The sequence below is a fragment of the Amblyomma americanum genome, chromosome 7 (genome assembly GCF_052857255.1).
Source record: "Amblyomma americanum isolate KBUSLIRL-KWMA chromosome 7, ASM5285725v1, whole genome shotgun sequence".
NCBI classification, from domain to species: Eukaryota; Metazoa; Arthropoda; class Arachnida; order Ixodida; family Ixodidae; genus Amblyomma; species Amblyomma americanum.
In genome coordinates, this window is record NC_135503.1 from 174,300,332 (window position 1) to 174,316,159 (window position 15,828).

General features: G+C 48.6%; 1 protein-coding gene across 3 annotated transcripts in view; it reads right to left on the reverse strand.

The window, feature by feature from the left end:
* The window catches only part of LOC144096766 (uncharacterized), a 57,671-nt gene extending 50,018 nt beyond the window's left edge, over nt 1–7,653 (reverse strand). For all 3 annotated transcript variants that reach the window (XM_077629644.1, XM_077629645.1, XM_077629643.1), the window contains exon 1: nt 7,492–7,653. The gene's annotated coding sequence lies outside the window, so the exon portion shown is untranslated. The remainder of the gene's footprint in view (nt 1–7,491) is intronic.
* Between the last annotated feature and the right edge of the window lie 8,175 nt (nt 7,654–15,828).

A 15,828-nucleotide genomic window follows, 5' to 3' on the forward strand; every position in this document is an offset into this window, starting at 1 on the left:
TTGCATTGTTATGGGAGACAGAACATGAGTCAAACACCATGATCCATAGTCCAAACAAGAGTGCTGGCTAAGGAAAAAGGGTCATCAACTCCAAGAAATTTCATGAGGCATTGTGAGCTGGAAATACTATGCAAACAGCAATCCAGAATATAGGAGGTGTCTTTTTTTTTACTAAAGTTTATGCCACACAAGCGAATAACAGGATACTCCTATGCTTCATAAATAAACCTAGGTATTGTGTGAGCAGTCAAAGCGAAATTGTGGGAAGTTGTCAGAAAATTTGCTGCTCTTTAACAACAATGCCCTAACTCACAAGTCATTCAAATTGCACTATCTGGGAATATGACCATGAAGCTCAGCCACTGAACCTGCTGTGCAGGCCTGAGTCCCGGTGGTTACTTTTTCTTCCGTAACATGAGGAAACCTCTGCACAGGCTACAATTGCCTGATGATAATGCAGTCAAGGAAGCAGTAACAAGTTTCCTCCTGCAGCAGGAACACATCTCTTTCTGTTGCAAGGGAAACCATATGAGGTGAATTGAAATTAACGCGCTAATGTCAAGAAGGTTACACTGATAAGTTGAAAGTTTAATTTTCTCCTAAATACTTTTTATACATTTTGGCAGACAACTAACTGAGTACCCTTTGTATTAGCTTGGTCTGGAAATAACCGCGTGTATGCACCCAGTGAATGCCTCCACTAACGCAGATTGTGTATGGAGTAAGAAAAAAAAGGAAATTTTTTCTTCTGCCATGGCTTTCAAGCTAATGATTGTTTCTTACAGGACTTTAGACACCTAATTTTGGTTGCACGTTTCAGTGTTTTTAATGATGCACAGGCTTTTACTATACACGGATTCTCATGTCATATTTGCCTATGGCCGCTTAATAGTTTATTACCTACTTTTTTCTCGCCTGTTTAAGTTTCGATGTGAACAGTTCAGCGATGGCTATGATGTCAAAGTCAAGTCTAGGTCATGTGACGGATAAAAAACTGCGATATAATTGCTGCTTCTTCACTCCTTGCGATTCTTGTTTCTGCGGTAGGCTGGCTTTACCGTTTTAGTGAATCAAAACGGCGAAGCAGCCATTATATTGCGGCGAATCTTTGCAGTGTTTGTTTGCTTGTTCATTCTTCAAAGCTGCCGGCACGCCGCTTTATAGCTTTGTTTGCGATGCAAGACGAGACAAGATTTATCTCGATTGATCGCATCCAGGCAGAACTGATTCTACGTTTTTCCGGAATGTTCTAGTAACTTTGCACGCTTCATCTCGAAAGTCTACTATCAGAAAGTTCGCTATCGCTGAGCACGGCCGAGAGCAGCGGGAATTCTGTTTTACGACCGCTGAGCACGCATGTTGCTACGCCGCCACCAAGTGATTCAGTCAATTGTGGGCGCGGGTCAGCCCAAATAAAAAACTTTGTTTAGACGCCATTTTCGCTGTCGTTCTGCTCCCCGGATTGCAGTCACTCCTTCGTGACAACATTGCAATTTTTCATCTGTCACATGCCCTAGACGTAAAAGCCATCGCTCGGCTGTTGAAACCAAAACCGAAACAGGTGAGCTGAAATTCGATTACAAGTTATACAGCAGCTGTAGGCAAATACCACATGGTGATCTGTGTATAGTAAAGTATTGTGCATCATTAAAAACAATAAAACAAGCAACCAAAAATTAGGTGTCTAGAGTCTTTAAACAAAGTTGCTTTTTGTCAGTTCGCTAACAGATAATACTGCAAGGCCTGAGAGCCTAGACATGTAACCATAGTAGAATTCAAATAGTTTTCAAGTTTCCAAATAGAACCCACTGCCCCATCTCATGCCTGAGAGGAATTGTCCTCAAGATCATTTGCAGGTGTAGTGAAAAGGATGTGTGTGAAGCAAAATCACCATGATTTATGTATGTGCTTGGTCACTTCAATGCCATCACCTGCTGCTCTGTGGTGTCTCCATACCAAATGAAACAGAAGAATTAGAGTTTCGGACTTGAAACAATGAGCTCATACAGAGTTAAATAAGACCATTCGACAAGTGCAGTGTCACCACCACTCTCACTGCCCCCCCCCCCCCCCCCCACTCATGTGGTGCAGCTCTATCTCCTTGAGCCATGCACCCCTCACCCCTCAATTGTGATGCCACTGCATTAAAACAGTAACATACAGACTCAGAGGTTGTACACAGGAAACACAATATGATACTACAGGTGGATACAACTCAAGCAACAACGCAGCTTTTGCCCCTCAAAGGACTTCCCTGCAGCCATTGGTGTTAGCGGATTCTCATTATATCGTAGATAGTAATCCCCTTAGACCTGCTAGCTTGACACCACAGGGTATGGCAGATGAAAGAGGGTTCATCATCATCAACCTGATTACACCCACTTCAGCAACAAAGTCTTTTCCCGTATCCGTCCAATTAACCCGGCCTTGTGCCAGCTGCATCTACATAATCCCGCAAAATTCCTAGCCTCATCCTGCAACCTGTATTTCTGCAGCCTCATCGTACACTTCCCTTCCCTTGGGATTCAGACTGTTACCCTTCCCTTCACATCACATGCCCTGCCCATTTCTTCTCGAGTGCAACTATATTATCAGAAACATACGTTTGTTCGCTGATCCATCTGCACGTTTGATGTCTCTTAACGTTACACCTATCATTTCCCGTTCCATAGCTTTTGGCGTTGATCTCAATTTAAGCTGAACCCTTTTCGTTGCCCATATTTTTATGCCCCATACGCGAGTACCGGTAAGATAGAGCTGTCATGTGCTTTCCTCTTAAGTGATACTGAAAACTTGCCATCCATGATCTCGAAGTTTGTGCCAAATGCACTCCAACCCAATCTGATCAGTCTAGTCATTTTCATTTCATGATCTGGCTCTGCAGACACTACCTGCCCTAAGTAGACGTATTCCCTTTCCCCTTCCAGTACCTCGCTACCTATCGTAAACTACTGTTCCCTTCGGAGGCTGTTGAACATGAACGTTACCTTAGAAAATTATAGATTCCTCAGGTATTCTCCACTGAAAGGGGGTTCACCATGGCTTACTCGTATTAACCGCGACATCACAAAACTCACAAGACAGCAATGGCTTAAGGGCCTCCTTTAAAGGCATCTGCTGCTTTTTTCTTGGGTTGTACACAACTACACTGCATAATATATATGCGCTATGAAGAAGAAGAAGGGCATCATCCTAGCCGCACTGCCATCGCTCAGAGCGAGCGCCTGCTGACCTGAACAGACGAGAGACTCGGTCGCCGCCGTCGTTTCGCCACCGCCTGAGTGTTAACCTAAGCCCCCGTTACATTTGGTGCAGGTTCGGGGTGCCAAACACACCGCCATGACGACGGTCAGCTTGATCCGGATTTCCCACCCGATTCACTCGTCTAGCTGTGGATTCCTTCCACTGCTCCCGGCCTCTCAAAGAAACTTCTTTTGAAATACCTTGGCCCCTACTGTGTCCTAGAGCGCACGTCCTCCGTGAACTACCTTACTGAGCCCCTCACACCGTCTGCCGATCTCCGCCGACGTGATCGCTAGGCTGTGCATGTCCAATGACTCAAGCCATACTATGACACGGTTGTGTTGTCGGCACCATGGGTCGTGCCAGGATGGGTCCTTTTCTCCCTGGGGCCATTATGATGAAGGGCATTATCCTAGCCGCACTGCCATCGCTCAGAGTGAGTGCATGCTGACCTGAACAGACGAGAGACTGTCGCTGCCGTGGTTTCGCCGCTGCCTGAGTGTTAACCTAAGGCCCCGTTATAGCGCCTACAGTCTACACTTAAGCAAATTTTGATAAATGCACAAAACTTAATAATGAAAAAACTTAGACATTCTTGGCGAAACGCAATGCTCGCCACTACAGTCTGCAGACTCCAGGTGTGAAGTCTGTTCGGCTAGTGCCATTTTTTTCGCAGGCTTCCGCATAGGAGACTAGGTTGTAGGAGATACATGGCAGCAAAATCAGGCATGGAAAGCATCAAGGTGTGTATTTAAGTAACACTTGTGGCACACTAAACCAAATACCAACACTGCTGGTTTCCAACACAGCTTGCCTCGCAGAAACTCATGACTTACAGAAACCGGAATTTTTCAGTAATTTGAGTTCAGGGCTCATTCAAGAAACAGAAATTTTTGAAAACTGCAGGCTCTCTCTCTTTCTGTAAAGTATCAAAAGGGACGCAAGAAATAACATTTGGGTATATGGCACTGTGGGTGATCTTTCTGAGCAACTAGCCTGCGGTATCTAATGAATAAAAAGGTGGTTTCCTGGATTCTAACCTAGGCAGAATGTTTGGTAGCAGGCAATCTGCAATGGGTACATGCAAAGGGAATAGTCCAAATGAACATAGACAGCTTTGATACCTCGACTACTCTCTCTTTTGCTGAAAGTGAGTAAACCCTTAGAAATCAATTAATAACCAGCTAACTTACATTATTATGATCTCAGGGGTTACAGTGCCATTTTTTAACTGCACCTGAAGTTCACTTCGGTCTTGTTTCCCAATTACATATCCAAGACATCGTGATGTGGATATGAACTTAATCTAGTTCAATTTTTGTGGCATATTTTTTGTCACGTACAAGACATCACGATGTGGATATAAACTTAATCCAACCCAAATTTTGTGGCACATTTTTTTATTGTCGTGAACAAACAGCCACAATTTCATCGCGAAAAAGCAAGCAATTCATGTTCCAGCTTAATATAAATGGGTTGAATTGCCAAGGCTCAAATGCAATAATATTGCTTACTTGAAATGTAAGACCAAGGCAACATGATTTTTTAGATATTAGTTTCGGCTGTGGCTAAAAATACATTGTACAGATCCAGCACATTCATATTTAAGACACGTCTATGCGATCTGAAGGCTCAGGCTAAATGCACGCCGGATGTACCCAGTAACCCAGTACATTTTTTTTTCTTCAGGACACAGCGAGACTGATTCGATCCTATCTGTTTTCTCTCAAAGAATTTATCCCATAATATTTTCCTGCCAATTTTGACTATGTGAAGCGGATACGTTAGCACCCCTAATCCAGTATGAGTTGTAGCAAAGAAATGAAGTTGATACGCTTTGGTAGCGTGAGTGGCGGCACCACTTCTTAGATATGCCCTGGGCATTTAATTTTCGCACATCTGCTCGATTTTACCCTAAGTGTCCTTAGAGCTGCTTCTTTCATTGCGGCAGTTATATCTCTGATTTGAGAATATTTTCCTGCTACCCGGAATGCAGCTACTGGTGTTGATGATGCAAGCTTCGAGTGCCACGCGTCCTGTTGCACTTGCATGACAAACACCTGGTTACCTGTTGTTCACTGTTAGTTGCAATGGTATAAATGCAGAAACACTCCTGGTTACCCCCTTGTAAACATGATGTGCATGTGTTTGCCCGTGTTTACATACAAACAGGCGACTACTGCTCTGCGATGTCTCCAACTCTTATGGTGTCTTCGACTGGTCGCTTTAGATTGCTCTAGAGCACTCTGAGAGGCTACCGCACATTCGGCTGGTCTAAACTGCGCGCTCTGACTACATTCGGCTGGTTCTTTCTGAGCGCACGCCTCCAGCTCAGAGCGCTCTGACGCGCTCTGAGAAAAAAGTCGGAGCGGTCCGAGATGAGTCCACGTGACAGAGCTACTTCCGCCATTTCGCAAAAGCGGTGCGAGGCCTCGGCGTCCCCTGTGCGTAGGCAGAAGCAAGTGTAGGCTTTTTACGCAGTAGTAGCGTCCTTGCTGTGTTGTGTTTTGCGGGTGCCGCGCTGTGTGAGGCAAAATGTCCAAGAGGTGCCGGAGAACTACACTAGGAACGCGGTCTGTGTTGCTGTCGCATGAGAATAGCGATTCTAGCAGCAGCTCAGACGAGGACGACAGTGCTATCCACAAGGCGAGGTTCGAAAAATGAGCGTCCCGTGGGACGGAAAGCTGGGGTAGCGATCGATACAGGCTAAGCGGCGACCGCGATGCGAACTATGTGCGGCCACCTGCGGCTAAAGGTAATCAAGGGACCTTACGTGTGGCTACTGTTGACATCAGCAGCGGTGCTGCATAGTGGATCCGGAAGTTGCGTCCCCCTTCTGCCTCCTGAGCTTCCGCTCTAAAAACTCGCTGACCATTCGGCTTGACTAGTCTCGCTATGCGCTCAGAGCGAGATCGGCTCCCACTCTGCCAGATCCTAACCGGATCACGGGAGCGACCAGTTGAAGACACCAATATTGAAGTCCATAACTTAACTTTTTTCTTCAACTCTGTGACTAGGGAAGAAAAAAACTGAAAAAAAAATGTTCGGAGTTTCTCGAAAGCACATCTCTTTTATTACCTGCATATCCCAACGCCCTAAAAGGGCATCGCTGCCAGTCTAGTAGTGGCTCTACTCTCTTCCTCGCCATCTGCTCAATGGCAGACTATAGTGCCTTAAGGTGGCCACAAGCACCTTTGTCTTGACTTCGTCAGTCAGTTAGTCGGCACTGCACCGACTAATCCATTTCTTTCGTGAACGCTACCACGCAGAAAAGGTACTGCGGCTTTGGCCTCTCCCTTTTTCTGAAACGCAATTATGCAAGGTAAAGCAAAAAATATGTAGAGAGCTTATGCTTGACTCGTTCCACACTTCACTTGTCAACACTCGCGAAACTTTTACACGCGTCAGGCGTATTCACACTCGCTAAAAAATTTGCGTTCCCGACAGGAATACTATGGTCCGGCATGACTGCTAGGCTTAAAAGTACGGACTATGGGGGCATAACGTCCCAAAGCAACTCAGGCTATGAGGGACGCCGTAGTGAAGGGCTCCAGAAATTTTGGCCACGTGGGGTTCTTTAACGTGCACTGACATCGCACAGTACACGGTCCTCTAGAATTTCGCCTCCATCGAATTTCAGCTGCCACGGCCGGGATCGAACCCGCGTCTATCGGGTCAGCAGCCGAGCGCCATAACCACTGAACCACCGCGGCGGGTTTCTGAGAAAAAGAAAACGCGGAAGCCATACTGCCATTCCTTGCATTACTAGCAAACCATGTAAAACGCCTAAGTAGCCACTTAACATTTTACGTGTAACCCACTGCGATCCTGGTCCAACGTCGTGAATGCCGTTCCAAAGACTTCCAAATGCTCAGGCGTCAGTTATCGTTGCTGTCGACAAATGTAGAAAACGGCCAACCGCTTCAAAGCAAAACGCGGCACTATGGTGAAAATATGCCGCGTTGTCAGAGCCCGCGGTTGACGGCAAGGCGGCGATCACATGTTAGGATTGTCAGCATGCAAACAACGCTAGTCATAATGCACCCGAGAAGTGCAAGAGAGATTTATGTATAACTACAAATTGCACACAAGCTGATAGTTCAACCACGTGAGCCAGGCACTCGAGCACAGCGGTGCAGCTCCATTGCAGCCTTTGTATACTTACATATGCGTGTTGTCCCATTTCCACGTGTAGCATCCCAAGGGGCTACTGAAAACCAACGCTAGTACTGACAAAAATTTACTTACCTATCTTGGAGAGCAGTCTTCCACAAAATATATGATAAAGCTGACAAAGCTGCCGATTCACACTGGACTGCACGCATTGCACGCACCTATACAAGCTCCAACACGGGCACGGCGAGCACACGGGGAAGAAATTTCAAATATGAGCCGTGTTTTTCGTGTCACTGCGCCTAGAAGCCCGAGCCGGAAGTTCCGGTTTGTTTCCTTACCGCTGGACACTGAAGACCAAACGGTTGTCAGCACAATTCCTTGATCATCTACAGTTTTTTATAAGTGTTTTAATTTATCGGAATTATGTGACGCAAGATGTTCTGTACAAATTTCTCAGCTAAGTATTTATCCCCGTCATTATTGGGATTATATTCTGCCTGGTAATGACATTGGCGCTTCGGTCTTCCAACCTTGTATATGTGGATAGATGATATTGTCGCGCAGTGGTGACGGCAGTCGAAGCAGCGATGAAGACGGACAAAAAATCTTGTAAAAGAAAACTGTTTATTGGGCTGACTTGCACCCAAAATGGACTGAATCACTCGGCGGCGGCGAAGCGACAAGCGTGCTCGGCGGCCGTCGAACAGAATCCCCAATGCTGTCAGCCGTGCTCAATTTAAAGCTGATAGCGAACTTTCGAGATAAAGCGTACAAACTTACTAGAACATTCCGGAACAACGTAGAATCAGCTCTGCCTGTCTGCGATCAATCGAGATAAATCTAGTCGCGTGTTTTGCTTCGCAAACAAAGCGATAAAGGGGTGTGGCTGCAGATTTGAAAAACGAACAAACACTCCAAGTAATCTCGGCAATATGTTTACTCTTTTTAAACAGAGCAGTCCCTGGCACCACCATTACTACACTGTACCATGACCATGCTCTGAAATCATTTTTAATGCTTTCTTTCTTAATCTGGATGACCAATCTCATGAAATCCTATGATGATATTAGTTATTTGCTGGAGTCTAAGACTTCTTGGCCTGGTAGTGGTGGCTTATCAAAGCAACACCAAATAGAAGGAAAGAATGTGTCTGGCTGCGGCATTCAGTGCAGACACCAAATTCTGGCAGCATGTTTTCTTATTGTTAGTAATGCGCAAGACATTTTACGACGTAGTAAACCACAACGACGAAGGCGTGATTACACCGCAGTCTTTTCATTCCTAGCATCACCAGTACTGAACTTGGACGACGTACACTTTTTTTCACCACTCCGCTTTTGAAATCGAAACATATGAATGGCGAATGCCAAATGGTGATCAGTGTATAGTAATTTGCTTTACGCATCAATGCAAAGAATAAAACACGCAATTTAAAGCTATCTATCTATTATCATCATCAGCCTGACTACACCCACTGCAAAGGCCTGACCCATGCCTCTCCAATTAAGCCTGTCCTTTGCCGGCAGCGCCCACCCTATATTCCTGCAAATTTCTTAACCTCATCTGCTCACCTAACCTTCTGTCGCGCCTTGCTACGCTTACGTTCTCTTGGAATCGACTCCGTTATCCTTAGGCACCAGCGGTTATCTTGCCTGCGCATTACATGCCCTGCCCAAGCCCATTTCTTCCTCTCGAGTTCGACTATTATATCAATTACCTGCGTTTGTTCCCTCACCTGCTTTGCCGGTTCCGGTCTCATAACGTTGCACCTATCATTTTTAACATATTTCTAACATATATGACCAGCAGAAGGACGCAGACAGACACATAGCACGACACTGGTTCGTCCTGTGCGCCTCTCTCAGTGCGATTTTTTTTATCTTGCATTTTATGAAAGCTCTCAATATATTCCTTTAAACAAACGAGCTACTGCTTATATTGCACTACCAGGGTCAGGGAAAGAACGAGAAGTAGACCAGAGATACGAAAATTGCTTTTCAGGAAAGGAAAGCGCAGTATCCGTCTCAATTCTACGTGGACAATTGAACCGCGATGTAAGGGAAGAGAGGAGGGTGGGAGTGAGAGAGGCGCCGTAGTGGAGGGCTCTGGAATAATTTCGACCACCTGCGGACGTTCATCATGCACTGATGCCGATTTGTGTTTCGCCTTCATCGAAACACAACCGCCGCGGTCGGGCTGGAACCTGGGTACTCTGGTCAGTAGCCCACAGCGTCAGCCACCGCGGCGGTGCAAGTAGACCCAGACCGGCGGTGCAAGAACACTAGACGGTATAGTGATACTGATCTTGCTGGCATCGACATACCAAAGTGTCTCAATAGAATATATGTTCAGTCATATCTTCCTGAGCATATTCTTGTTCATATATCTGTGCGCTCTGAAGGCACCTTAGTTCCAACCAAACAATAAAAACTGACTTTAAAATCGTGATTTCTTGATATTGCTTCGCGGCCGTGCAGCCGAGCACAACCTACTGTGGTCGGCTGCATATATGCATAAAAAGGCGACACCATGCCCCTATGAGTTCGCGCCTTAGGCCATGTTGCACATGTGATGAACCAGTTTCTTAAAATGGCCCTGGGTCCACACTGGGCATGAGGATATTGATGCACAGACTCCAAAATGATTTTGATGTGATTTAATTAAAGCATCGGGCTCGATGCCGCTTACGGGACAGAAGCTTGGCTCGTCGTCGCCGGGGCTGAGTCAGCGTGGTGTGGCACGGGCTCGATGAATGGCTGGTTGTCTGCAGCGACCGGGCTGGGAGTTACTCGTGGCTGTGCTGCCCTCGTTCTCGGCTGGTCGTTGGATGAGCTGCCAGGCGTGGAGGCGCGTTGGCGAAGGTCGAACGTTAGCGACGGCTAGACCCCGGGCTCAGGTCAATGCGCAGCCCCAGTCTTCTGCCTCGCTCCGTCTCCGGCCCACTCGTCCACTCGCCCCGATCGCTCTCCCCCTTCCTCCCGTCGGCTTCCGCTTTTGAAGCCTTTGCTTCTTTCTTCAGCCGTGGCCGCGCCTTTGTCCACTCCCCCGTGGCTCTCCAGGGGTGCATAATGACGGGGACACTCAAGCGTCGTTCGACAGGGCCGTCGACGGTTACCATATATGGTCATGTTTCTCCACCACAACCAAATATGGTCATGTCTCTCCGCTGCGACCCGACGCCAGGACGGCGCGGCCAACCGTCTCCAGGAAAAGTCACTGACCGGCTCGCCGTGGCACCGGTGCATGTGCACGAGTCGTCACATCCGCTCCTTCTTAAAAGGAATGTTCATTGAACATTAGGAATTCGTCATACACACACACGCGCACACACACACGCCGCGCTGTTCGGGCCAGTATCCCGCACAAGTCGCTCCTTTCTTCCCCACGAGCACCGAGCCAGAGCGGAGTTTCAGAACAATTCTTCACCGTAGATACCACTCGAGTGCACAATATAAGACCATAATTAACAGTATGTACAAGATCTCAAACAAGAGAACGAACAAAAAATGAAACTAAACGAAGCGCCCTTGTAATGTACAAAACAAGGAAATGTAATCTTAGCGAGGTACCTCCCTGTCCACTACTCGGTTACGGAGGTAGTACCTAGCGGCTGGAATACGTCTGCCAGATTGGAATGCCTCCTCCTCGAGAAGGGCGCCTCCGAGCTGCGACTGCATGAAGTTTTCCAGTTCATCACATGGACTGAAATTTTTGTGCCGGCCGCTCTGACCGCTTTTCTGCAATGCAGGGTTATTTACAATGCCGGGCTCCGTGCGAAGGTAATCCTCCCCCTCCTGTTCTCTTGAGGCAGCCGTTTCAGAAAGAGGCGAGCATGTTGGTGCTTGCTTCAACCGGTTAGCATGGACCACAGCGGTTGAGGCCCCTGCGATCTCCCGAATCCGAAAATTAACCGGCGATAGCTGCTCTACTATGCGGTAAGGTCCTTTCCATTTGGGCGTTAACTTACGGGCAAGCCCTGCCTTGACCTGCACACACTCAAGGTATACGCGGTCTCCCACCCTGAAAGGAACCGCCCTAGCCCTAGTGGTGAACCGCCTTTTTCTTTTGTCGGCAGCTTCCCGTAATGTTTCGGCGGTTACGTCATGGGCCACTTGCAATCGAGACGTCAGTTCGGCTCGATAATCATCTAGTGAGCCGTATGGCATCCGTCTCTGTCCATCAACCACCGCATTCGGTGTGTCTGGGTCGCGACCGTACAAGAGGTAGAAAGGGGAGTCACCGGAGCTCTCGTGCACCGCCGTGTTGTAAGAAAAAACAGCAAACGGTATCCAGAGGTCCCAATCCTGTTGGTCTCGCGAAACATAATGGGATAACAGTTTGCTTGCTGTTTGATTAAGCCTCTCCACAGCACCGTTACAAGACGGGTGGCAAGGGGTGGTCTGTCTTTTGTCAATTCCCAGAAGGTTATACACATCTTTCATCAACCTCGACACAAAGTTAGACCCTTGATAAAACTGCCGCGGAACGCCGTGCCGCAGAACCACTGTTTCTACAAAGGCACGTGCCACAGTTTCTGCTTTTTGGTCGGGCAGTGCTGTTATCTCAGCATACTTCGTTAGGTGGTCAACGCACACCAGTACATATTTGTTTCCTGGTGTCGTTGTCGGAAGTGGGCCTAGGATATCCATGCCAACCCTCTCAAAAGGCGTCGAGACTTCCTCGAATTGCTGAAGGGGGGCCGGCCTGCGGTTTTTCGGAGTTTTTCTTTCCAGGCAAGAACGACAGTTAGCGCAGTACTCTTTAACATCTGAACGCATGCCCTGCCAATAGTAGTAGCGCTCCAACCTCCTTTGCGTCTTCATTACTCCAAAATGGCCCGCGTATGGGGCATCGTGAAAAACCCTCAAGACGTGCGGCACCATTGACTTTGGTACCACCACTCTTTCCCACACCTGGCTAGCCTTCCTTCCTGACCGCGTAGGCCGGGTGCGCTTTCGTAGGGTTCCTTCGTTGTCAACAAAGTAACAATTGTCGGGATCCCGGGCGATCCCCCCAGAAAAGGCATGAAATGTTTTCTCTAGCCCTTTGTCCTTTCGCTGCTCGGTGCGGAGATCGTTTGTATCTATGGCCGGACAAAACTCATTCACGGTGCGTACCAGGTTAGCTCGACTTAATGCGTCCGCGTTAGTGTGCACCTTGCCTGGCTTGTGTTCTATCTCGAAATTGTACTCCTGAAGTTGCAGATTCCAGCGCGCGAGGCGCGAGCTCGGATCCTTCACGTTTAGAAGCCACTTAAGGGGTTGGCAGTCGGTCACTAGCCTGAATCTGTGGCCATAGAGGTAGCACCGAAAGTGCCGCACGGCCCAAACCACTGCAAGGCACTCCCGCTCAGTGGCACTGTACCGCTGCTCGACTGGACTGAATTGCCGGCTCGCGAACGCGATAGGGTGCTCCTTGCCGTCAAAATTCTGAGACAGCACTGCACCCGCTGCAAACTTCGAGGCGTCAGTCGCTACAATGAAAGGCTGGCTGAAGTTTGGATATCCTAGCAAGGGAGCGGTTATTAATTTTTCCTTTAGTTCTTCGAACGCCACCTCTGCCTCCTCCCACCATACGAACTCTATGTTTTTTGCTGTTAGTGCAGTCAGTGGCTTTGCGATTCGGCCGAAATCTCGCACATGCCTTCGGTAGTATCCGACTAAGCCAAGAAACTCGCGAACGCCTCGAACTCCAGTTGGTCTAGGGAAGTCGCGGACGCTACTTAACTTTCCCGCTTCAGGTTCTACGCCGTCTGAGGAAACGATATGTCCAAGGTATTTGACCTTCCGCTGTAGAAGTTGGCACTTTGAAGGTTTCAATTTTAAGCCAGCAGCTCGCAATCTGACCAGCACTTCCTCAATGGCCTCCAAGTGTTCGGCAAAGGTGCTGCTGTAAATTATTATATAGTCCATGTAGACGAAGCACCTCTTTCCCAGCAAACCGGCCAAGATTACGTCCGCAGTTCTCTGCCAGACTGCAGGGCTGTTAACAAGTCCCATCGGCATGCGTCTCCACTGAAAGTGGCCAGACGGGGTGTTAAATGCGGTTTTGTCGACATCGTTTGGATCCATTTCGATCTGCCAGAACCCCGATGTGAGGTCGACAACTGTAAAATACTTGGCTGACCCAAGCTGCGCGAGGGTTTCCTGCACCTGTGGCAGCGGGTAGGGATCTATCCTTGTAATGGAAGTCAATCGCCGGTAGTCTATTACCAGTCGAAATGAACCATCGGGTTTCTCAACTAGAAGTGCCGGTGCCCCCCACGGCGACTTGGAATGCTCAACAATGCCTTTGTCGATTAGCTCTTGGACCTGCCTTTCCATTTCCTCTCTTTGTGAGTAGGGAATTCTATAGGCCCGTTGGTACACTGGTGGCGAGTCGCCAGTCGTAATGCGGTGTTTAATCACTCCGCACTTTCCCAGGTCTAGCTAGCTTCGATGCAGCGAACACATCCGAGTAGCGCTATAGGAGACCCTCAACTCTTCCTCGCTCTTTGCAGTCGATGTGAGAGAGGTCAAACTGCAGGTTCTCTTCTTTTCCTTTCCTTTCATTGACGATGCCCGTAGTGCAAATCGGGGTACCCTGCTCATCTACCTCAGCCGTGGAGAATGTAGCTATGTTTTTGTTTTTCGGCAGGTGAAGCTCTTGTGGCGAGTAGTCACATAAGCGGACGGGAACCCTTTTCTTTGAGTCAACCGTGACTAAACAGCCCGCCAAACTCAGTCCTATTGCGAGCCCCTCTATAGGTTCAACGACTCCTATGTGTCCCTCATCAATCTGAGCTGACATCGCTCCCACACAGATTATCTCTGACCGAGGCGGCACCACTGTTTCTCTCGTTGTCCTAACACTAACGCCCGCGTGTGTTAGCGAGCCCTGTTTCGCGCTCGGTGTTCCCCATAGTCCACTCGTGCAACGTACTCGGCCTCTCGATTTGCTAATGGGACCAAAGCCCCGCGACAGGAAAGGCAGTTCTGGCTTAATATGAGATCGATGCCATGCTGCCGTAACAGGTCCTGACCTACGAGGCCCGATATAACATCCGGCAACGACACAACATCGGAACAAATGTAGCTGGTATGGTCAAAACTTTCGTTCCCGAATGTGAAGCGCAAAAGGTACAGTCCTCCCGTGCCGAGGTCAGCTCCTGTGATGCCCACGAATCTTACTTTCGGAGATTCTCGGGCCTCATGCACCTGCCTGTCTCCCTTCCTTGTCAGCAGATCAAAAAACTTTTGCTTAAGGAGCGTTATCCGGGAGCCAGTGTCAACCAACAGATTGCAAGTGACCCCGTTTACCACGAATTTGGCAATCAGGCAGCATTCTCCAAAAACGCTTACAATAGAACAGCTATTACTGCTCTCCCCCCCAACCGGCTCGGCTGCGGGGGACTCTACGCGTTTTTTGGCACAATATATCTTTGTTCCATCCCCGTGTTGGTCGGCGCGCGCTGCTGCCCATTTGGCGTACCAGATTCGCGGTTTAGCTCGGGACAGTATCTGGCAACGTGTCCGTACCCTCGGCAAGCATAACAGCGAACCTGCCTCCTTTCACGGTTCCGGAAATTGCCCCTGTTATTTAACTGTAGGCCTTGCGAGGAGCGCCTCCAGCCGGTTTAGCCTATCGGTCAACTGAGTAACATTCGCGTCGGCGCTTGCACTTTTTGGCTCTGTTACAAGCCGCACCTTCTCCTCACTGGAGACAAGCAACTCATTACGCTCCTCGTCTACAGCTGCCTCTACCGGTCCTTCAAAAGTAGACGGCGCCTTAGACAGAACAAACCTGCGCACCGGATCCCTCAAGCCAGTGATGAACTGGGACGTCATCTGCTCCAGAAGCAGCTCTCTGGCGTGCTTTTGCTTCGAACTATCAGGCCCCGGTTCTCGCGCTAGGGTTTCGTTCCCAAGGAAGCGAAGGCGGGAGGCAAACGCGCGTGCGTCTTCCCCCGGCTTCTGCCGAGCGTCGAGGAACCGCCTGAGCTTTACGCTAGAAGGTTCCCTTTCAAAATATTTAAACGCTAGCTTTTTAAATTCAGCCAACGTGCCCGCCTTCCTGACTCCCTCATCTCTCCAGGCAAAATCATGTGCTGCCCCTGACATGCGACATTTCGCCATTCCCAGCCGTTGTGCATCCGCTAACCCGCCCATTTTGCACACCTGCTCCAACATGTCAAAAAATTCAACAATAGACGGCCCCTGACCGTCGCCAGTGAATCTCTCCACCATGTTTGCTAATGCAAGTACGCTTGCCCCAAAGGGCTGTGCACTCGAGTGGGCTTCTTCCATATTAGACCAAATATAGTCAGTGCCTCAAGCTCCTCTCGCCGGGGGGGGGGGGGGGGGGGGAAGGGCAGTCCAGCTTTTGCCCATTAATTTAAGTGTGGACCCCACTTCTGACACCAATGTGATGAACCAGTTTCTTAAAATGGCCATGGGTCCACACTGGGCATGAGGAGATTGATGCACAGAC